General features: G+C 40.3%; 1 long non-coding RNA gene across 2 annotated transcripts; it reads right to left on the bottom strand.

The window, feature by feature from the left end:
* Positions 1 to 15,176: 15,176 nt before the first annotated feature.
* Positions 15,177 to 20,297, bottom strand: LOC121747901. Of its 2 annotated transcripts, none has more exons than XR_006039365.1 (5): positions 19,042 to 20,297; positions 18,789 to 18,963; positions 18,126 to 18,223; positions 15,614 to 15,734; positions 15,177 to 15,516 (listed from the first exon to the last, which is right to left on the bottom strand). It is a non-coding gene; the product is annotated as an uncharacterized LOC121747901 (long non-coding RNA). The 2 variants fall into 2 exon arrangements; XR_006039364.1 differs by having other exon boundaries at positions 18,850 to 18,963.
* Between the last annotated feature and the right edge of the window lie 3,577 nt (positions 20,298 to 23,874).

Below are 23,874 nucleotides of genomic sequence, written 5' to 3'. Positions count from 1 at the left end.
TCACCATTTAGTGTGACAATTCTGATACTGTGGCAAACTTAAAAGAACCACGAGCTCACAAATCGAGCAAACACATAGAGAGAAAGTATCATATCATTAGAGATATAGTGCAGAGAGGAGACATACAAGTGGTCAAGATTGCGCCAGAGAACAACATGACAGATCCTTTCACGAAGGCATTAGCGGTCAAACCGTTTGAGAGCCATGTTCAAGGAATGGGAGTTCGACTCATACAAGACCTCAACTCGCTTTCAGTATAAGTGGGAGAATTAGACATTAGCACATTTTTTTGTATACTCGAAAGCTGTTTTGAGTATAATTGGGAGATTGTTAGAGTTAGTGAGTGATTGAATACAGTAAAAACTCTTATTTTATTTTCCAAGGAATAAAATAGATTATTTTTGTTTTAATGGTTGCATTTAATGGTTGTTTTATTGCATATTAATGGTTGTTTTATTGCATATTTAAATGTATAAAAATGTTAACAAAGTCTAAGTCTTTGTTTTAGTAGACCGGTTGTGGGCGACGTCCCCTTTAAGGTAACACGGTCAGTTCTGAATAAAGAAAAAGAAGAATTTCACAACCTAGATGGAATTAGACTACCCATTGTGAAAGGTTGCAATGTCAGACCTCATATTTAAAAGCCTTACTGAAATAAGATGACATTGGTGTGGTATAGCACAGAACGGATCTAACAGCAAGAATTGTCTTTATGCTATCTACTGAAAGACGAGGTCTTGATAAATATTTATTTTTTAATCACTATAGGTTAACATTGAGCATACGGTATTCGTTATGCACTACTTTGACTTATAAAAAGGTGCGGGTTTTTCATCACCCAATAATCCTGATGTATTGGGTAGTGGTGATTGATATCTAGTAGTGCTAGGATTGTTATTATACTGAAACTTGCGCGAGGTGAGTCTCATTTGGTAATGTCCTTAAGAGGAGCCCGAAACAAGGTTTTATTATTCGGAACCTAGCTAATTGGAGTTTAATTACTCTATGAATAATAAATAAGTGTTTCATGCTAAGTCCACTCTTGGAATTAATAAGAAGTTAATTAATTAAGTCCATAGCTGACATTAATTAATTAATGGACATTTATATCTTAAGCGCAGGAAATAAAAGTTAAAACGGAAACCTGGATTACTTGTAATTTCGGATTTAGATGGGGAGTTCAATATTACTTCTGTAGTGGCTGCTCGTAATATTCCAAACTAAGCTTATATTAAATTGTGGGTTCAATTTAATTAGTAAAAAGCAAATTAGGGGAGCCCATATCCAAAACCTTCCATAGATCCCTGTCTGAGCCCATAAGGTACTTAATATAAATAGGAGAATAAATGAGACAGAAAATGCAATTTTATTTTTCCTACTCGTCCACCTCTCCTACTTTTATGAGGACGATTTTTCTCATTCAGCTCTCCTCTGTGAGATCAATTTTTCTGTCCTATTTATTCAAGTCCTAGTATCCCGGTGAGATCAACCCACACTGATATGGAATACAGTTCGGGAAACAGCCAGAAGATCCGTGGTCTAGTACTCGACGCCTCACGTGGAGAAGTCGCGAGCCATCGTCGGTTCTTTGGAGAATCAACAAGGTATTATTCCTACTCTGTAGAAAAGCATGTTTTAGATTTCAATTATACTTAAAGCATGTTTAATTCAAGTTATGAGTATGATACATGTGACAGTTACGCGAATAGAATTTGTCTAAATAATCTGCTAAATAGATCGCTTTCATTATCTGATTTATTTGAAGCATGCTTCCGCTGCCAACCCCTTCAGTTATCTGATGCAATCTTGACCACATGTATGTCTCCTCTCTGCACTATATCTCTAATGATATGATACTTTCTCTCTCTGTGTTTGCTCACTTTGTGGTCCCTGGTTCTTTCGAGTTTGCCACAGTACCAGAATTGTCACAATAAATGGTGATGCTCTTGGGCAGATTCGTAACCACACCTAAATCCAAAAGGAAGTTTTTACGCCATACAGCCTCCTTTGCAGCCTCCGAAGCGGCCACATATTCGGCTTCCATGGTAGAGTCTGCAATGCATTTGTAACATCCCAAATTTTTGTGACTCTTTTTATATGTTTATTTGAAATTTTTAATTATGAAACTTTTGTTTCTATGAGATTAAGTGAATTGCGTGAAATAATTGTCGTGAGTGATGTTGAATGAAGTGCTTGATATTTTATATTTTCCAATGTGGGGAAAATAATTAGTAGGATCATGCATTTATTTTTTTCGAGCCAATTCATGGAAATTTTCGGCCCTTCCTAATTAATGAAATAGTATTTCATTTCTTGGATTTAATTAATTGTTTTGGGATATTTATCCAAATTAAATCCAAACCAAATGATCCCTAAATGGCACTACATGAAATTCGAACTCTAGCCTATTATCCTTGGGAGTTTCAAAAATCTCCTATTTAAAATAGGAGGATGAATTATTTTCTTAGATTTAATTGGTGCTTTGTTGACTCCTTTCTTTTGAATTAAATCCAATTAAATCATGCCACCTATTATTTCTTCACCCAAAATAAATAGAGAGTTGAAATATTTCCTTGGCTATTTAAGCCTAATAATTTTCGGCCTCTCCACTAATTTTTGGAGGATAATTTATTTGTTTCCTATTTTGTGGGATCCCTTTTTATTCAATTAAATACCATACTAATACCTATGCCAAATTAATTGGGGATGTGAACATTTCCTTATGTTGTATCCTTCATGTCACACGCCCTACACTAGTATTTTTCCTTGTGGGAATATAATTATTTGTTACCTATTTTATGGGATCCTTTTTCCCATAAAGAAATTACCAAATTTAAATCCTATTCTATTTAATTGAGGATTTAAATAATTCCCTTGTGCAATTCCCCTTAAATTTTCGGCCCTTACTTCATTTTTCCTACTTGGAGATTTAATTTATTTTGTTCCCTTGTTTATGGAATACTCATTGTTTTATTTCCTAAATTGTGGATTTATTTCTCTCCAAGTAAAAATATAAAAAAAATCCCTTGTTTAATTGCAGCCCTAATTTTCGAAAATTAGGCTTCTTATAATTGTGGAATTTTTATTCATTAGCCTATATTTTAATTCTCCACAATTTATTTATTTAATTTACTCATGGACTTAAACCTACAATATAAATACCACTTAAACAAACCCTAGCCCCCACTCTCCCTCCCCAAAATCGTCCACCCCTCTCCCTCTCTTTCCCTCACACGTTTGTCCCTCCTCTCCCACTCTTTCTCTCCAAAAATCCTCCAATCAAGCCTTGTTCTTGCAACCATTGAAGTTATTTTCAAGAGTCTCCGACGAATCGCATCGTTCATTGTTTCTACCGATTCATTTTTGTCAAAGAAGGTATATGTTAAGAGCCTCCTGCTCCTAACGTCGATAACTCCGATCGACAAACGTCCGGCGCCCTTAGCACAGGGTCGGCGGAATCCCGAAGGGGCTGTGCGCGAGCTCCAACCCGTCGGGCAGCGGTGTAGCTTCGGTTCGAGATGGTGGGAGGGTCAGCTCTCAATGAAAGCACCAGTTGTTAAGAGCCTCCTGCTCCTAACGTCGATAACTCCGATCGACAAACATCCGGCACCCTTAGCACAGGGTCGGCGGAATCCCGAAGGGGCTGTGCGCGAGTTCTACTCGTCGGGCATCGCAGCTTCTGGGTTTTCTTGATAGTGAAGCAACGAAAATAGGCCAAGCAATATTCTTATTATTGAACGAGATGATTTCCAATAATACAAATCTAAGCCTATTTATAATACTAGGATATATGATAGGATATGGTGAATCCCTAATATTTCTAAACTACCCTAATATATCTAAACTAAATAATATAATAGAAGAGGCTCGTATCAGCAGATGAATTGGATGACCAAAACAAGAGAAAACCCAAGAAGAAAAAGAGGAGGAAGAGCAACAGGAATGAAACCATTATTGCCATCCGTGAAGATGAATCATACAAGAAATTGGAACAACGAGGTGAGGAGGAGGAGATTGGATTGGATGAATTTGAGTGTGAATATCCCTACTTGTGTGCCTCATTTAAGATGCCTGGTTGTCCCGTGCTCTCCACCAAGGAATGTGCTTCGATTGGAAGAAAGTGTGCACAAGAACTCGAATACGAATGGAGGGAACTCAAAGCTCAGCAGCTCCGCTTCGAGCTTAAAAAGCTTAATCATCCCAAGTCCAGGTACTTCATTGAGAAGAGATGTATTGACTTTTAATAAAAAAAAAAGAAATGACTCCACCGCTATGTAACATACCAAAATAACAAAATGACTGTACTAATGGAACAGAGGGAGGGAGTAGTATATAAACCATACAATTGAAATTTATTTTAATCCATGTAGTTCATATATATGATTCTAATTTATGTTTAATTTTGTATCAATTTTCATATCATTAGCTAGTACAATAACATCTTTCACATATACGAGTCACATAACCCCTATGTATTTTCTGTTTTGCAGTTAGAATCAAAGCCATCACGGAGATTGAGAATTTGTAGTAAGGAGTCAAAGCCATCATGGAGACTGAGAAGGAGAAGTATATAGAAATTCATTTACTTATTCTCGTTTTCATTTAGTTATTATCGCTTTCACTTATTTTCGTCATTTTCCGAAACAGGATTAATTGATTTAGTTTTTGCTTATATCCATTCTGTTTAATATTTACCAACTTTATTGTTTGTAATTGATATGCCACTTTTCATAAAAATGGAATTTGTTTGTTAATTAGGTTTATAGTTTGCAATCAACTTTGAGGCGTCCTAAAAAAATGAAATCTTAATTTAACATGCCTAAAACAAATTCTAGCACTTGTTTTATTATCTTTATTGGTTCAACACGGCTAAAACAAATTAGGTTGTGTCCGTTCAACATAAATCTTAAATTTAAATTCTAACTCGTTTAAATGAAACAATATGTTTGTAAAAGTTGTGCCGAATTGTCACGCCCGCACTTTCTATAGATAGAAAGCACGATTAACCGTGACAAGGGAAGGATATAAGAAGCGAGGAAGAATGAAGAATTTAAGCAAAATCATACTTAGACAAAAACAGACAAACAAAACTATTTATAAATCATCTGAGTATCAAAACAAGTACGAGAGTTCAGTGTATCTCATGGTTCAAGAAACATTATTTCAAAATAAAACGTAGTCTTAGCGGAAGCTTTCAAGAGAAAAAATTAGCGACGTATGTGAAGGCACGACTTATTCGGTACAAAACAACGAGTAAACTTCAGAGGCTCCACTCAACACCCACCACGACAGTCATCACTCCACCTACACATTTTTAAAACACATGTAGAGCCGAGTACATGATATACTCAGTGAACACATGCCAAAATAACATTTCAAATAATAGATTTGTCAAGCCAATTGGAGTGATGTTGGGATTTTCATTTCCATAAAAATCAGTCAGCCAACCAACCATTTTCTGTTGTCCATACCATACATATATGAACCAAGAGAACCAGAAATGTGGCGACATTCGACGACGACTGTCATCTCGAAAGATGTCCACCCAGTTCCTAATATGTGTATATTAGTCTGAGTAGGGTTTGCGGCTCTTGCTGAGACCCGAATTCAATTTAAATAATTGGCTAAGCTAGGCAGATAGGTATTCACAAAAATCCAAAACACGGAAAGAAAAATCATTCAACATTTGACATCAAAATGTTCTCAAAGTATTTAGGCATGATCGGAAACAAGCCCAAAATAATACTCTAACGATATTTCTTAAATTAAAAGAAAGTCCACCTTGATTGCTTATGAGTTTGCTTAACTCAGATGTTCTCGTTCTGACCCTAAAGTCTCACAGAGCTATTCCCTTTAGAGAATAAAAATAATAATGCATTTATCAGCTCAAGAAAAATACTCCCTCCGTCCTAAGGTAGATGAACCCTTTCTTGGGCGGCACGAGATTTTAGGTTGAGAGAGTAAAGTAAGAGACGGGGAATAAAGTAGAGATAAATATGCTTCTATTTTTAGTAATGAGTCATTTTAATCAGAACAAATAAAAAAGGAAAGGGTCATCATCAATTGGACAAAGGGAGTAACTAATTAAAATCCAAGCACCCTAATTAAAGTCTTTTTATCTCGTCTTTGAACTTTTGCGTATTTTCTACTATTCGGTGACCGCACAAGGCTTCGCGTGTGACGCTAGTCGGCCGGTTGCGCCCACTAAGTCCTCCTTCGATTTCTCGCATTTCCTCAGAATATTTCATAGAATCAAATCCCCAAATTTAATGAAGCGCGTGTTTAAATTCAGTAATTAATGCACAAATTAATTATTCGATGCTTAGAAAAATCTCATCCTATAATTAAATTATTCGGTAATTAATTTAAAAATTCCAGTAATATAATTAGAATTTCTATCCAAGCCTTGTGATTATTCTGCCAAGAGTCAAAATTAATTCAGCAGGCCCAACTCTTAATAAAACACAGCACACCCCTGTTTCTTCTAATTATAAACTTAAGAGGCCCAAGATATTTTAGTAACTTGGTGTCGTGCCAAGTACCAATTTTTAAATAACACTCACTGTCAGTGCAATTCTCTTCGCCCTTTGAACAACATCAAAAAGGCTTCGCATCAAACACAAGCCTATTGTGTGCCTACCAAAAGGACCCATTTGCTGCCATCAATGAAATTCTCTTCGCCCCCATGAAAAACAACAGTAGCTCCTTTATTCCCCCACACCTTTAACATTTCCCACACTAAAAACAGCCATGCACCACCATCTATAGAATCCAGAGACGAAGAAGGTGTGGGAAGAGGTGATGGTTTGACTTGGTCTTAAGAGACGACTATCCATAATCAAGAGTGCTATCAAGTGGGTGATACGAGACCCCCGACACCTGACGCAACAGCGGAGCCGCATGCCGAGCTGGATCATGCCGAGCTGGAGCATGCCGAGCTGGAGCATGCCGAGCTGGAGGCGACAACAGCCGAGCAGCACGACGCAGCGCTTCCGGAGCCGAGCAGCACGACGCAGCCGAACAGCACGACGCAATGCGTGAATGACCGAAGTGACGAATTGATTGTGTCGAAGAGATCCTTGAGACCGAGAGACAAGCTCAAGGCGCCGAACAAGTTCAAGAATTAGCCGATTCTTTTTGTTTCCTTTTTATTTCGTTCCTTTTATGTTTTGGTATTTTTGAAACATTAATTTACTTATTGTTGAGTCGGGCCTGATTTATAAGCCCCGTTCGGGTTTTCTTTGCGGTTCTTTCCCGGATGAATTAGGATACGTCGAACCGCCCTAGGGTTTCTAGTATAAAATAGGGTATTTCATCAACACATTATTTTTATGAATGAAATATTTTCCCTAAACCTATCTTGTGAAACAAGCAATTATCTTTACGTTTCTTGTTGCTTTGGGGAAGACGTCCACCAAATCAGCGAGGTTTCGGTCAGTTTCCGCGAGTTTGTCGTGGGAATTGCTCGTTGTTCCGTCGAGAAGGAAGATCACGGAGCCGTTGCGGAGAACGTCCGTAACATCTGGTGCTTTCATCCCGATAACTCAACATCTTCTTGATTACGTAAGCGATGGCGGGAGAATTTCCGCATGCAGGGACCTCGTCGGGGCTGCAATTGGGCCCTGCGCGGCAGAGGAACCCAGGAGACGTCGACCCAGTCACGTTAGGGTTTGCGCAGTTGAACGCGAGATTTGATACGATGGATCGTCGGGTCGACAACTTGGAACGACGACCGGCGCCGCAGGTAGAGAGCCACGAGCCCGATTGGGATGAAGCCGACCACTCGTGGGAGGATTACCGCGGGAATGGTCGGAGCGGCCGTGAGGAGTATGACCGCCCCTACCGCCAGCAGAGTCGGGGTCGTGGTCGCCCTAATCGAGGTGGCCGCGGAGATCGTTTTGGGGAGGGAGTGCTCCCAGGCCGAGGAAGCCGTCCTGGTCAGCGTCGGGACGATGCAGCGTATAGAACGGGTCGCCGTCGGGATAATTGGGACCTACCGCAGAGACACGAGGAGGGGGACGATGAAGGGTACGAAGAGCGCGGGGTTACCTGTTGGGATCCACCCCTAAATCGGGAACGCCTCAACCGCCAGGGAGCGGATTATTCATCCGGCGTGAAGATGGACGCACCTCACTTTAATGGGGTGGACGCACCGAATTGGATCTCTCGCGTCCAATACTATTTTGATCACAAGCGGGTTCCGGAGGCGGAGCGCTTACATTATGTAGTTATGCTTTTCGACCCTCCCGCGTCGGAGTGGATATTCAATTATCGGGCGACAAATGGATTTGTTACGTGGCCAGATTTTTTGGACGATGTTAGGCATCGATTTGACCCCCAGAGCTTCAGGAACTACACGGGTTTGATCGCCAAACTGGTTCAAACGACCACCGTAGCGGAATATCACGCGACGTTCGAACGGTATCTCAATAGGGTGACCGATCTATCGGAATCGGCATTGATTCCAATCTTTATTCAAGGGTTGAAGCAGCCTCTGCAAGAGAAGGTCGAATTGCAGCACCCCGAGTCACTGGCCGAGGCAATGGCCCTGGCATTGCGTTTAGCCGCAACACACGAGGAACGTCCACAGCACACGTCGTCGTATCAACGTCGACCATGGCAGGGCAAGGATCAACGGGCCATTCCAACCCCTGTTTCTCACCAGGCCGCCGTGCCCCATCCACAGGATTCGCTGGTCCGGGAGGTGGACAAGTCACGGATATACCCGGTGAGGGTGTCGAATGCAGAGAAATCGGAGCGTGCCCGTCGCGGCCTCTGTTATCATTGCCCCGAGAAGTGGGTCGCCGGCCACGTGTGTAAAGTCAAGTTGCTTTGCTATATGGATGACGAGGGGGCCGAACCGCACGAGGCAGGTGCCGGAGAGCAGGTTCCGGAGGAGGAATTAATTACTGCAGACTTATCACACCTTCACGCCTTGGATGGCCGTGGGAGCTCCAAGCCGTTTATTGTCCAGGGGACGTTGGGTGATACTCCCGTCCGGGTATTGATAGACACAGGGGCGACACTAGACTTCCTCCACCCAAGGATTGCGGAGAGGCTACAATTGGAACTGACTCCGATTAGACCTTTTCGAGTGCTCGTGGGCAATGGTGCATCCCTGTTGTGTACCCATATCTCGCGGGGCACGAAGCTAGCTCTGCAGGGTAGTGTCTTTGTGGTGGATCTGCATGTTCTCGCCCACCATGGGCCGGATGTGATATTAGGGATGCACTGGTTGGAATCCATAGGGAAAGTGTCGGCAGATTTTGTCAGGAAAACGCTGGAATTTACTCAAGAGGGTCGGACGGTGTTTTTGCAAGGATTGATGCCGGGCCCGAAACAGATTTCGCTTCACTCGTTGTACACACTAGCGACGCAACCGGCGGACCACGAATTCTATGAAATCGTGCCAATCCACACCTCATCCGGGGCGGGGGAGGCCGAGAGTATGGAGTTTTTTCCGCAGGACCTGCCAGCCGAGGTACTGGAGGTATTGACGGCGCACCGGGCGGTGTTTGAGCAGCCCCGCGGCGTCCCACCGGCACGTTCGTTCGATCACTGGATTCATCTTTTACCAGGGACGCGGCCAATCAATGTTCGACCTTATAGGTATCCCTACTTCCAGAAAACGGAAATTGAGAAGCAGGTCCGCGATATGTTGGACCAGGGTATCATCCGCCACAGTCGCAGCCCTTTCTCGTCCCCGGTATTGTTGATCCGCAAGAAGGACGGCACGTTTCGCTTTTGTATCGATTACCGCGCCCTCAATAAGGCAACCGTCCCGGATCACTTTCCCATACCTACGGCAGAGGAATTGTTTGACGAGCTGGGCAGTGCGAAGTATTTTACAAAATTGGATCTTCGCTCGGGGTATCATCAGATTCGAATGAGTGAGGATGACATCTTTAAGACGGCCTTCAGGACTCATGACGGCCATTTCGAGTTTCTCGTGATGCCGTTCGGCCTTACAAACGCGCCTTCCACCTTTCAGGCAGCGATGAATTCTATCTTTCAGCCGCTGCTCAGGCAGTGTGTTATTGTGTTCTTCGACGATATACTGATTTACAGCCCGTCCCTCGAGCGGCATGGCCGCCATTTGAAAGCAGTACTGCAGCTCCTTCACGCAAATAATTTTTTCGTCAAGCTTTCCAAATGCTCATTTTGTAGTGTGTCTGTGGAGTACTTGGGGCACATCATTGACGACGGCAAACTCAAGGCCGACCCAGCTAAAATAGATGCAATGACGTCATGGCCCACACCGACGACTGTAAAGCAGCTACGGGGCTTCTTGGGTCTGACAGGCTATTATCGTCGCTTCGTCGCTCATTACGCAACGATAGCGGCCCCTTTGACGGACTTGCTAAAAAAAGAGGCTTTTCGGTGGTCCACGGAGGCCGAGACCGCTTTCGCCTCTTTGAAATCGGCAATGACTTCAGCACCGGTCCTGCAACTGCCGAACTTCACCTTGCCGTTTTGCGTGGAAACGGACGCTTGTGAGGTCGGAATTGGAGCGGTACTAATGCAGCTCGACCACCCGATTGCATTTTTTAGTAAGAAATTGGGGCCTCGCAGAAGAGTAGCGTCAACATATCATAAGGAATTATATGCTATTGTGGAGGCCGTGCAAAAGTGGCGACAATATTTGTTGGGGCGCGAGTTCATTATTCGCACTGATCAGAATCACCGTATCGCGCTTTGTATGGGAGAGAGCCTCCATCCCTGGTCGCAGCCCCTCCATCGGCAAAGACACCACCTAACGTCGCAGACATTATCAAGCAGCGAGGGGAGTTGTTGGTCACCCTCCGGCGTAACCTTTTGCGCGCTCAGCAGCGTATGGCAGACGTGGCGAACCGGCACCGTCGCCACGTCGAGTTTGAGGTCGGGGATATCGTCTGGCTTAAGCTGCAACCGTACCGACAACATTCGGTTGCGAAGCCACTATCGGCTAAGCTAGCCCCGAGGTTCTATGGGCCTTTTGAAGTGCTGGAGAGGGTTGGCCCAGTAGCCTACAGATTGCGCCTCCCAGATGGAAGTCGGATCCACAATGTGTTCCACGTAAGTCTATTGCGGGAGTTTGTGGCGGGGGAAGGTGATGTAGACGGGGTGAAACTCCCCCCGGAGTTCGTTGGAAATAGGCCGGTGGCACGGCCAGTAGCGTTGCTGGAAGAACGCGTGAGTTGGCGCGAGGGCCGACCAGAGAAGCAATGCCTGGTGCAGTGGGAAGATGATGCGTCCACGCCAACGTGGGAGCCGATTGAGGAAATTGGTAGGCAGTTCCCGGGGGTTCGCCTTGTGGACAAGGCGATTTTTAACGGAGGGGGGGTTGATACGAGACCCCCGACACCTGACGCAACAGCGGAGCCGCATGCCGAGCTGGATCATGCCGAGCTGGAGCATGCCGAGCTGGAGCATGCCGAGCTGGAGGCGACAACAGCCGAGCAGCACGACGCAGCGCTTCCGGAGCCGAGCAGCACGACGCAGCCGAACAGCACGACGCAATGCGTGAATGACCGAAGTGACGAATTGATTGTGTCGAAGAGATCCTTGAGACCGAGAGACAAGCTCAAGGCGCCGAACAAGTTCAAGAATTAGCCGATTCTTTTTGTTTCCTTTTTATTTCGTTCCTTTTATGTTTTGGTATTTTTGAAACATTAATTTACTTATTGTTGAGTCGGGCCTGATTTATAAGCCCCGTTCGGGTTTTCTTTGCGGTTCTTTCCCGGATGAATTAGGATACGTCGAACCGCCCTAGGGTTTCTAGTATAAAATAGGGTATTTCATCAACACATTATTTTTATGAATGAAATATTTTCCCTAAACCTATCTTGTGAAACAAGCAATTATCTTTACGTTTCTTGTTGCTTTGGGGAAGACGTCCACCAAATCAGCGAGGTTTCGGTCAGTTTCCGCGAGTTTGTCGTGGGAATTGCTCGTTGTTCCGTCGAGAAGGAAGATCACGGAGCCGTTGCGGAGAACGTCCGTAACAGTGGGTCGCGAGATAATCAAGGTGCACCTGTAGTCCAGAAGGCAAAGTCTGATATTGTTCGTGAGTTTTATATGGAAGGCACGCAAAAGACTTGTATTTAATGCGAATCCATTTGATGTTCACATCGTAGCCTTTGAAGTGAATTAAATGCGTACAACGTTCTTTACTCTTTGTTCCCTCACATGATTATGTTATACTACCTCCGTCCCACGATAAGAGTCATATTTCATTTTTTATGTAGCCTCATTCTATCAACTTATTCCACTCATATTTTATTATAAAACTAATATATATATATATATATATATATATACATAGATGTGATCATATAATAACCCTCAAATCACGTAATAACCCTATAACTAAATATGAACCACACATATTTTCTAATCTTGTGGTTGAGATTCAAACTTAGATTTACTTCATAAAAAAGGCACATGGGGTAAATATGTCATTTCTCTCATTTAATTTTTGAATTTCGCTCCATTCTTTCACTCTCTCTCAGTTCGATTCTCTCCTCTTCTCAGCGATATATTTTGGTATCTGGTTGTTGTGATCCTTTAGGTTGGTTGGTTGATATGGTGGAGGTTGAGAAAGAACGTTATGATGTCTTTATGGTCCTCAAAGTCATATTGATTCACACTCTCCTCTGTTCAGCGCTCGCAGTTATTAGGTGGGATTTTTGGTGAAACTAGTCAAAGTGAATTAGTTATTTTTATCTCATATGCCCTTGCGTTCACGAAGAATTTTTTGGCTCTTGTGGACACTTATGATGCAAGTCAAAACTTTTACTTGTTCTTCAGATTTTGTCAATGCTTCCTGTCCAGTAGGACGTGTTTATATGCTTGTTCTTTGAATTTTCTCATGGCGTATAATGTTTGTGTTGAGTAATACTTCAGTTTGTTAAAGCTACATAATTAATCTTCGGGTTGTTCGTATAGAATGATAGCTTTTCAGTAGTTATGATATTGTCGGAAGAAATGCCTCTCAACCTCTGTAATTATTATATGATTTATTCTGCTAGTGTATTGTACAGTATATGGGATTCTATGGCTGTTGTCATAATTATTGTAATCCGCCAAGCTCTCCAAAGTTCGAACCATTTTATCATTTGAAACTATCATTTTATCTCCTCAGGCTATCATTTTATGATACAAAAGTATCATTTTATCAGCCAAAAATCTAAAACTATCATTATTAAACAAAAATATCATTTTATCACTGAACCTATCATTTTACCCACTGAAACTATCATTTTATTTCCCGAAACTATCATTTTATCCAACCAAAGAACTCAAACAATCAATTTATCATGCAAAAGTATCATTTTATCATTTGAAACTATCATTTTATCCCCTCAAACTATCATTTTATGATGCAAAAGTATCATTTTATCAGCCAAAAATCTAAAACTATCATTATTAAACAAAAATATCATTTTATCACTGAACCTATCATTTTACCCACTGAAACTATCATTTTATTCTCCGAAACTATCATTTTATCCAACCAAAGAACTCAAACAATCAATTTATTATGCAAAAGTATCATTTTATCATTTGAAACTATCATTTTATCCCCTCAAACTATCATTTTATGATGCAAAAGTATCATTTTATCAGCCAAAAATCTAAAACTATCATTATTAAACAAAAATATTATTTTATCACTGAACCTATCATTTTACCCACTGAAACTATCATTTTATTCTCCGAAACTATCATTTTATCCAACCAAAGAACTCAAACAATCAATTTATCATGCAAAGATATCATTTTATCATTTGAAACTATCATTTTATCTCCTCAAACTACCATTTTATGATGCAAAAGTATCATTTTATCAGCCAAAAATCTAAAACTCTCATTATTAAACAAAAATATCATTTTATCACTGAACCTATCATTTACCCACTGAAACTATCATTTTATTCCCCGAACTATCATTTTATCCAACCAAAGAACTCAAACAATCAATTTATCATGCAAAAGTATCATTTTATCATTTGAAACTATCATTTTATCCTATCAAACTATCATTTTATGATGCAAAAGTATCATTTTATCAGCCAAAAATCTAAAACTATTATTATTAAACAAAAACAGAGTCATTAACGTCACCATCTACAGAGCCTCCGTCGACAACCATGATAGTGTGTTCGATCCAAGGCGGAGAAGAAATCATTTCGAGAGCGACCCGGCCGGGTGGAATTATTCAACATAAAATCCACCCGATAGGGTGAAAGTCTCTGGACTGGCCATGAACAAAACTGGCCACCCGGCCGGGTGGAATTATTCAACATAAAATCCACCCGGTCGGGTAGCTCTCCCGGCAATCGCGCGCGGCTTTCGGAGATTGGCCATATCTCTCTCATCTGAACTCTGATTGGGGTGTGTGAGGTACCCACGCGAAGCTCTTTCGATGATGAAGACAATGGTAGTCTCAAAATAGGATTTGGACCCCATCTTAATAGGCAGATTAACGTTTGAAGCAGACCCCAGCCTCGTCTTGGTTCATTTTGACCCCTTTTTTTTTACCTATTTTAACTTCAAAACTAGATAAACTCATCAAAGCACCTTTATATGCACCTTTATATTGCATTACAAGGACTTCATTCTTATTCTGATTTACTTCACTCTTGTTCATAAAACACATGACTCTTATTATGATTTTACTTCACTCTTATTCTCATTTTACTTCACTCTTGTTCACAAAACACATCACTCTTGTTCTGATTTTACTTCACTCTTGTTCACAAAACACATCACTCTTGTTCTGATTTTACTTCACTCTTGTTCACAAAACACTTCACTCTTATTCTCATTTTAGTTCACTCTTGTTCACAAAACACATCACTCTTGTTCACAAAGCACACAAAAGATCATGTTTAATGTCCAATAAAACAGTTAAAATCCGAGTTTATCATAGAATGATACTATGAGTTGATAAAATGATAGTTTTGTCGGATAGAATGATACTCTGAGTTGATAAAATGATAGTTTTGTCGCCGATAGAATGATACTCTGAGTTGATAAAATGATAGTTTTGCCGGATAGAATGATACTCTGAGTTGATAAAATGATAGTTTTGCCGGATAGAATGATACTCTGAGTTGATACAATGATACTTTTACTGATTTGTAGGTACGCACATAAAATGATAGTTTTGCCGGATAGAATGATACTCTGAGTTGATACAATGATACTTTTACTGATTTGTAGGTATGTATATAAAATGATAGTTTTACCGGATAGAATGATACTCTGAGTTGATACAATGATATTTTTCCTGATTTAAATACAACACACGATCTCTGCTAGCGAAAGTTTCCTTAAATTGTTTTCCATGTGTAAAAGAACCAAACGTTTGGTGTTTCATATTTGAATCAACATCAGAAATCCCACAGTACAGATACACTAAATTAGATTGTCCCCATACTCGTACCTCAGAGTACCATTCTCCGAAGTTGTCATCCTTCTTATAAGAGAGACCCAATCTAGTCTCTTTCTTCACTTCCTTCTCCTTCCCCTCTGCATAAATTACTTACAATTTGAGAAGAAGAGCAAAGTAAACTGCATTTGAGCAGAGTAGTAATGGAGATTCGGAATATAATTTCACAGTACTCACTGGCGCCAGAGCTAGTTGCGTCTTTAGAACTCTTGGCCTCTTTAGAACTCTTGGCATCCTTAGATATCTTGGCATCTTTACCGCCCATGATGAAATGCTTTGAAAGCTCACACTACAGCTCCTAATCATAAAATACAAATGGAAACTAATTCAACTTTTAGAAGAAACGTTAAATTATGCCAGCATTCAGAATCTACTGCGATAAACGGAAACATCAATTGGTATACAACGGAAAACGCAAGCATTCCACAAGTAAAATTGGAAGCCGCATTAAATGCAACGACATAGATAAAATTGAATCGCACAAACCGTGCTCTCTGAAGAATGGCTTCCACCGCCGATGAATCGCTCTCTGCAGTGGTTAGGTTATAGTCGAAATGACCATTTTGCCCTTAATATATCCGAAATATGATAGTTTTATTTGATAAAATGATAGTTTTGTGAGATTAAATCTAGACCACATATTTTAAAAATGTGTGGTGGAGATTTAGTTATAGGGTTATCACATAAATATGGGTTATCATTATAACGCACCCCTATATATATATATATATATATATATATATATATATATATATATATATATATATATATATATAGGGGAGCGTTATTCTCCTTTTCACATCTTAGATCCTTTTTCCTTCTTAATATTACGCGTTAGATCTAAGGCATCAACGGATCAGATTGATTCTATAAAACTGGTTCCGTGTTGCATTATAGAAGGTGGTTGTATGCATTACAGGGTTATTATTGACATTTGACGGAAAAGTAACTGCCACATTTTGGTATCTACGAATAATGCACCACATGGTCACGAGTAATGCATATAATTGACTATATAATGCACAATATGTGAACTACAATGCATACAAATAAGATGTACCATGTTATGATGTTTGGACACACGTTTCTTGTTTTCCCTAAGGGTTTAATAAGCTTAGGGGCTAGGGTATAGTACGTAGACACGTATGTAATCTTCACATGGTAACGAGTAATGGATATAATTGACTATATAATGCACAATTTGTGAACTGCAATGCATACGAACAAGATGTGCTGTGTTATGATGTTTGACACACGTTTCTTGTTTCCCATAAGGGTTTAATAAGCTTAGGGGCTAGGGTATAGTACGTACGCATTAATAACAAATTATAAAACGAGTAATGGATGTTATTAACTATATAATGCACAATATGTGAACTGCAATGCATACGAATAAGATGTACCATGTTATGATGTTTGACACACGTTTCTTGTTTCCCCTAAGGGTTTAATAAGCTTAGGGGCTAGGGTATAGTAATGTCTCTAAGCTTATTAAACCCTTAGAGGAAACAAGAAACGTGTGTCAAACATCATAACACAGCACATCTTGTTCGTATGCATTGCAGTTCACAAATTGTGCATTATATAGTCAATTATATGCATTACTCGTTACCATGTGAAGATTACATACATGTCTACGTACTATACCCTAGCCCCTAAGCTTATTAAACCCTTAGGGAAACCAGAAACGTGTGTCAAACATCATAACACAGCACATCTTGTTCGTATGCATTGCAGTTCACATATTGTGCATTATATAGGCAATTATATGCATTACTCGTGATCATGTGGTGCATTATTCGTAGCGGTTTCCAGCCATTATTAGACTACTATTGTACCCTCATAATGCACAAAATAGGACAAATAATGCAACACGGGATTAATTACCCAATGTTGATCTTGACCGTCCATTTCTCTAATCTAATGGCTGATATTAAGAAGGAAAAAGGAGAAAATATAGGAAAAGGAAATGAATACATCCCTATATATATATATATATATATGTCGGACCCATAGTCCATTAACTTATTCAACCCATTTTTCTTTACATTTCTTAAAACATGTGCCCACACCAAATGTGACTCTTATTGTTGGACTACCCATAGTCCATTAACTTATTCAACCCATTTTTCTTTACATTTCTTAAAACATGTGCCCACACCAAATGTGACTCTTATTGTTGGACTTTGGTAATATTCATTACCAGAGAAGTGAGACGTTGGGACACTGGAGGCCACATGCAACTATTTATGTGAGGCTCTTGGATAGCTAGTTGGTGCTTCCCACTTGAGTAATCTTTTTCCTCTTAGGAACCTTTTCTCCCTTTGAGTTTGTCTCTATGAGATTTTAAGGAGGCACAACCTAAACTCATATAGGTTAGTGGGTATCATCAAGCTAGTAGTTTGATTGCTTTGTAGGGACTATTGTCCTATGTACTTGCTCTTCTTTTACTTAATTTAAAACATAAAAGACTTATTTATTATTTAAAAAGACTAGTTTTGTCAACATTCTCAATGAAATCTCGCTCAATTTTCCTAGCCACTTCTCATAGAAATCCACGTGCTCCATACTATCCATGCAATTGACATATATAATTCAGATTAGACTCTCAACTTGACCCCATAATAAATCATAGTATAAGAATATCAATACCGAAACAATTAATCATTTCAAATGGAGTAATTATTACCAGTAAGTTAGGCACTGATATGGTGCGAACTCATCATAAATTTGTGCAACAACCTCTTGTTGAGCTTTCCTGCCTTTTATATTTTTCTTGCCATGGACCTGAAATTGGAACCAAGAACAAAACATGTCACCAAGAATAAAACAAACAAAGGGAGAATAAAGATGAATAGATAGGTTGAAATAAAATTAAATAGTAAGATAAATGTAATAGTCGAGATCTAATTTCTCGGAAAGTATGAAATAAATACTGGAAATTTAAAGAAAGAAAGATGAAAGAGTATTTATTTATGTTCTTGAGTAATCAAAACATAGTATTTTGAATTTCCAAGCTAAGTACTCCCTCCGTCCCCCAAAATTCATCACCATTTGACCCGGCACGGGTCTTAAGAAATATAATAGAAAGTGGGTTGAAAAAGTTGGTGGCATGTGGGTCCTACTTTTAAATATTAGTTTTATAATAAAATGTGAGTGTGAATGAGTTAGTGGAATGTGGGGTCCACTACCAAAAATGGTAAAAGTGAAAGGTGACAAATTTTTAGGGACGGACGAAAAAGGAAATAGGTGACAAATTTTCAGGGACGGAGGGAGTATACGTTTACAAGATGATTGATGATGAAAATAGAAGAAGAATAATACGCACTAAATTTTAGAAGTAATTCTATACATTTTGTTTGAAAGGAGAGAAAGCTTGGAAAAGAACAAGAGAGAAGACTCTATTCTATTACAAGTAGAAATGCTAAGTCTCGGCCTCTTCCTTAGGCCCGAATTTAGGCCCGGCTTCGACAGCCCGTTGAGATCAGAACATCAAGGTGGCAGCCGGACATGATGGGTCCTTATTCCTGCAAAATAATACAACCAAACAAAGCATGTGAAAGGTTCAAAATTAGCAATAAGCCAAGGAAGGATAAGAGGGGTACCATCCCTGCCCTTTCCCAGCCTTAACCGCAAGCTGCAATGGGGCAAATGAGCCTGCAATGTCTGCCTTCCAGCTGCAACAAACTGCAGAGCTGCAGTAACAATCTCTGCCCCTTTCTTGAGTACCTGCCACAGCAACCAAGCCATTTAATAGCTAAAGCACCAAGCTCCACATACAACCAAATGCAGTTAAAATGGCAGCAAGATAAAACAAGAATAAGGCAGCCCAGATCTGAATATACGAGTACACTCTCACAACCAACAAAAATGTCCCTGCAAGAGGATCAAGAGTTGCAGATTTTGCAGTTACCAAATCACCTATAAAGACCCATCCTTACCACCCTCAATCTTCCCTTACACCACATCTGAAATTCAGCATATTTCTGTTCTGTGAGGACCGAGAACTAAGCAGCAAAGGGGGAGTTCATCCACACTTTTCATAGCTCCACAACAGGTAATCAAAATACTCCCCTCTTGCATCTCATTAGAACCTCATGCTCAAAGAACTTAAAAGCTTTAGGATCTCCAATTCACACAACTTGGAACAAGAAATATCATATGATTTCTTTTAGCCCAAGATCAGTAATAAATTATCATGACTACCAACGAAGAACAAAGCTTTAGCACCACATAGCTACTGCCCAAAATTCACAATCAATCAAACTAAGTGTGTTAAGGCAAAAAGAACTTAGCTTTAGGGCCGGAAGGGCTGCCCAATGACTACCGGTGACGGTGAGGCCATGAAGGTAGCCACACGGACTCATCGGGGCAGTAACGGCACTTGACAGCGGTGAAGCAGTAGCTACTCGTGCAAGGCATCAGCAGGAGCAGAGGACGAGAAAGAGGCTCTCAAACTCAAACCCGACAGACGGGGCGTCATCATTGTAGCTTCAATCAGTGGCGACGACTCTGTTTTCACCAAGAAGCAGCGCCAGGGAGCCGATGCTGTTGTGAGCACAAAGGACAAACGGAGCCTCGCAGCCGACGAGTGAGGAGCAAGGGCTGATAGAACCAAGTGGCAGGAGCCGATGATGGTGGCTCTAAACTGACGGCGGAGCGCCGACTTCTAGGTCTCGAAACAGCAGCGACGGCAGACTGACGACGTTGCCTTAGCAGAAGATGCTCGCGTCGGCACTGAATTGCTGGAAGCGGTGACGTCGGCGACGGTCGGCGCAGCGGTGAAATTTGCCGAGAAGAAAGGGGAAAAATGGAGAAGTTAGGGATTGGGATTCAATTTGGAGAAATTCATTTGGAAAAGAGAAGAGGGAGCCGATGGGTGTTTGGGAGTATATTTTAGTTTTGGGCCAAATGCATAATTCAATTTAGGCCATTTTACAATCTGGGCCAGGGAGTATTTTGAATTGGACCATAGCCAATTTAATTAAACTTGGGCTCCTTGTGTTAAAAAAAAGAGAAAGAAGAGAAAAGAAATTAAAACTGGCCACTACCAGTTAAAAACAAGTCTGGCATGATATCAATTTCCTCGGGCCGCAGAGGTTAAATATTATTGGGCCGCTGCCCATAACAGAATTTAATCCATGGGATTTGAGTTCCCTAAGCCACGGAAGAAAAGAAATTTATTAAGCCGTGTTGAAATAGTATTCAGTAAATAATTAAAGAGACTTTTAATAGTCCAAGTAAGTTTCAAGATACTTAATGAAAATAATACGGGGATATATATTGTACCCGAACAGCTCGGCAAGACTCCGAATAAATTAAATCATTGATTTAATTAAGGATTTAAGATTTCTAAATTTAGAAAGAAGGAAGTAAAACAATAAGCACACGCTTAGGCATGCATACATGCAAGATAAATAGTTACTTAAAGCCTAATTTAAGTATATCAATTGTTATAAAGGGACGTCGCCGCACGACGAGTAATCTCAAACCAGGAAGCCCCCGTTTGAAAGAGTTTAAGAAAACGAGGTGGGCTCTTCTTACTTTTAAAGCGTGGTTGATGTGAAAACATGATTTATTTTGAATGAGTTGTCATGCCATGTTTTATTTATGATTACCTATCTGTTTGCTATGCCAAATCAGTTAAATCGAATTCGGGTCCCAGTAGGGTCGCAAACCCTACTCAGACTAGTGTACACATAGGGACCGTGTGCTAGCGCCAGGTTGGCCGGTCCGGTGATCGTGGAATGTGTCCACATTCCCGGTTCACACAGATTAGATATGGTACATCATCAGAAGTTTAAATGACTGCAGTCTATTTTCAGAAAGAAATAACAGTTTTAGTGACCGGGACTTATTTTCAGAAAAACCCCGTGTTCACTCAGCTTGGCTGACAACTAAAAGAGAAAATGTTTTCGGCATGAGCCCACTGAGTGCATCAAGTACTCAACCCTGCATATTGTTTTCCTTAATGTGCAGGTTGATCGTTGTCAAAGCCGAGGAGGTGTTGGGACAGAAGACTAAGTAAGTAGGAAGATAGCTGGTGTAGTATGTCTTCATACATATTACATCTGTCTTGGTACTCTTCCGTTGTGCAAATTTAGAACTTGCTTTTAGCAAAGACAATTGTCCCACAACTACTCTGATTCAGTATGATTGTACCCTCAACACATTTCAGACAATGTTTCCCTTGCTTTATGCATCTTATGATGAGTTGAGACAGTTTCAGTAAGATTTAGTCGCTATATAGCTACACTTTCTTTTACTAGGAAGATGTGGTCGTGACAGAGTGGTATCAGAGAACCTTTCTTTTGCTCTGACCCAAGAATCTTCCTTCTAATCCTCAGTCCAGAACAATAGTACTAGGCTAGGAAGTGAACAGAATGATCAGTACAAGATCCCAACACCTCAGTTCGACATGATCAACTGCACCAGAAACAGGGGTCGACGCCCGCTCGTCCAGAAAAGAGAATTTTAAAGAAAGAAAATATTTTTCCGTTTTGAGAAGGAAAATGAAAATTTTCTAGATTTTCAGGAAAAGAAAAGAATTTTCACAGCCCTATATGGGAACGAAAATGTTTATTCGAAATGTTTGCGTGATGTAACATGATAGCTGATACTTTACATGAGATATGCTTAATGTATCTGTGATTTTTATCAAAGAGTTTGACAGAAATGTATAGCTGTCATGTGGACTATGTATGCGAACCTAGAGTGCTTTAGAAAAGTACCATAGGTGAGACATATGTGACCAAGTACTAGCAGAACGAGAATTTGTTACCGCCTTCAAGGGCGACGAGACTAGCTGAACCCATCAGTTAGGGAGAACACCTAATTCCAAGGAATTATGAGAAAGTAACAATGAAACAGGGAGTACCATCGTACGACCTATAGACAACAATGAAAGGAAGTCCATTTCCTTTGAGCACACAGATAGTATATAAATATACATTTATACTAAACAATGAACCAAGAAGTTCTCAGTGTCTTTATAAAGACCCAATCATAACGAAAATAGTGTACCTTCGATCATGTTCGGGAGATACATCCCTACGCGAAAAGAGATTGTACCCGACCGCGATCTAGTAAAGTGATCTAAGCTGGCGTAACAGGCCCAAGTGGCTACGTGACCCAGAAACGATACTTATAGCGTGCTTTGAAGCACGATGGAGAATTCAATGTTTTAAAAGAATCAACGTTCTAAGTTATCGAGAACGATATGAAAGTATGACCTCCAGCTACGGTTATCAGTTTAACAGCACGAGAAACCCTATCTTTGAATGTATGGTTTCCTAGAACACAGTTATCATGTCCGAGCTCCACATGAACAGACAGAGTGTCACATAACTAGAACCGATTATTATAATCAATAGTACTTACTTGGATTCCCAATGAAATTCCCTCTAAGAGTCCTCCCAAAGGACGGTACCCCCGTCTATTCAGACTTTAGTTTGACTCGCAAGTAACATGTCAATATTCCTTTTTCTATGCGAGATTTGACTCACTTCCAGTTTATGGACTGCAGTCCTTTGACTCACCTTAAATTCTAAAGTTGTTTATATCTATGACCTTTAGAATGAGCTTATTCTTCAGACATTCTCTGAACCTCCTGGACAATGATGTCCTGTCGTCTATTAAGACTTTCGATTGACTCACGCCACTTTCATTCCTTTCACGAAAGCGGGGACTCAGTTTCAGTTCCCAAATTTGGGATACTCTTATGTTTCAAGCATTGTTATTTGTTGTTGTCTCCTTTGAGCCACAATATAGGGGATTTATATCCCGATTTCTTGGACCTATGCAATGAAATTTCATTCTTACGATGCTTACGTTATGATCTCCAGAATAATCACGACAGTTAAACATTTTCCTCAGGGAATTTCCTGTGGTACTGGAACTTTTGTTCACCTCCCCATTTTGAAACCGTGTTGTAGCAATATTTTCCCTACAGAGGTGAAATATTTCTATCTCGGTTCCAGTACATGTATTATTCCTAGTCTCGGAATTTTTCTGCAGCTTGAAGTTAAGGCAAACATATTGCACTTTTCCCTAACGAGCTTGGCCTAGCTGATTTTTCTGAATAGTTCATTTCAGTGAGTGCCCTTAATGAACCTATGAAATCATTGATGTGATTTTGTTATTCCACATCAGGATGTCTTTGAAACATGATCAAAGTTCCTTTAGTGCAATCATCTACGTTTCTAATTTTTTTTCACGGTTGATCATCTTAGGCGGTGGCATGTTTGAACCACTATCCTTGATGCTCAGATCCTTTCAGTTTAATTGGACAACTGTACTGTCCTATTTGGCATCCCACTATGGAAATTTATAGTAAATTCATTTCCATCTAGTTTTCATGACCTATCTCATGATTATTTCTAGCTCCCACCAGGGGTGAGCCTCAGCTTCGATGAGTTTATCTGAAACCAGTTGAGCTA

The sequence above is a fragment of the Salvia splendens genome, chromosome 9, assembly GCF_004379255.2.
Source record: "Salvia splendens isolate huo1 chromosome 9, SspV2, whole genome shotgun sequence".
Classification (NCBI taxonomy): domain Eukaryota; kingdom Viridiplantae; phylum Streptophyta; class Magnoliopsida; order Lamiales; family Lamiaceae; genus Salvia; species Salvia splendens.
This window is presented reverse-complemented; position numbering and strand designations above follow the sequence as displayed.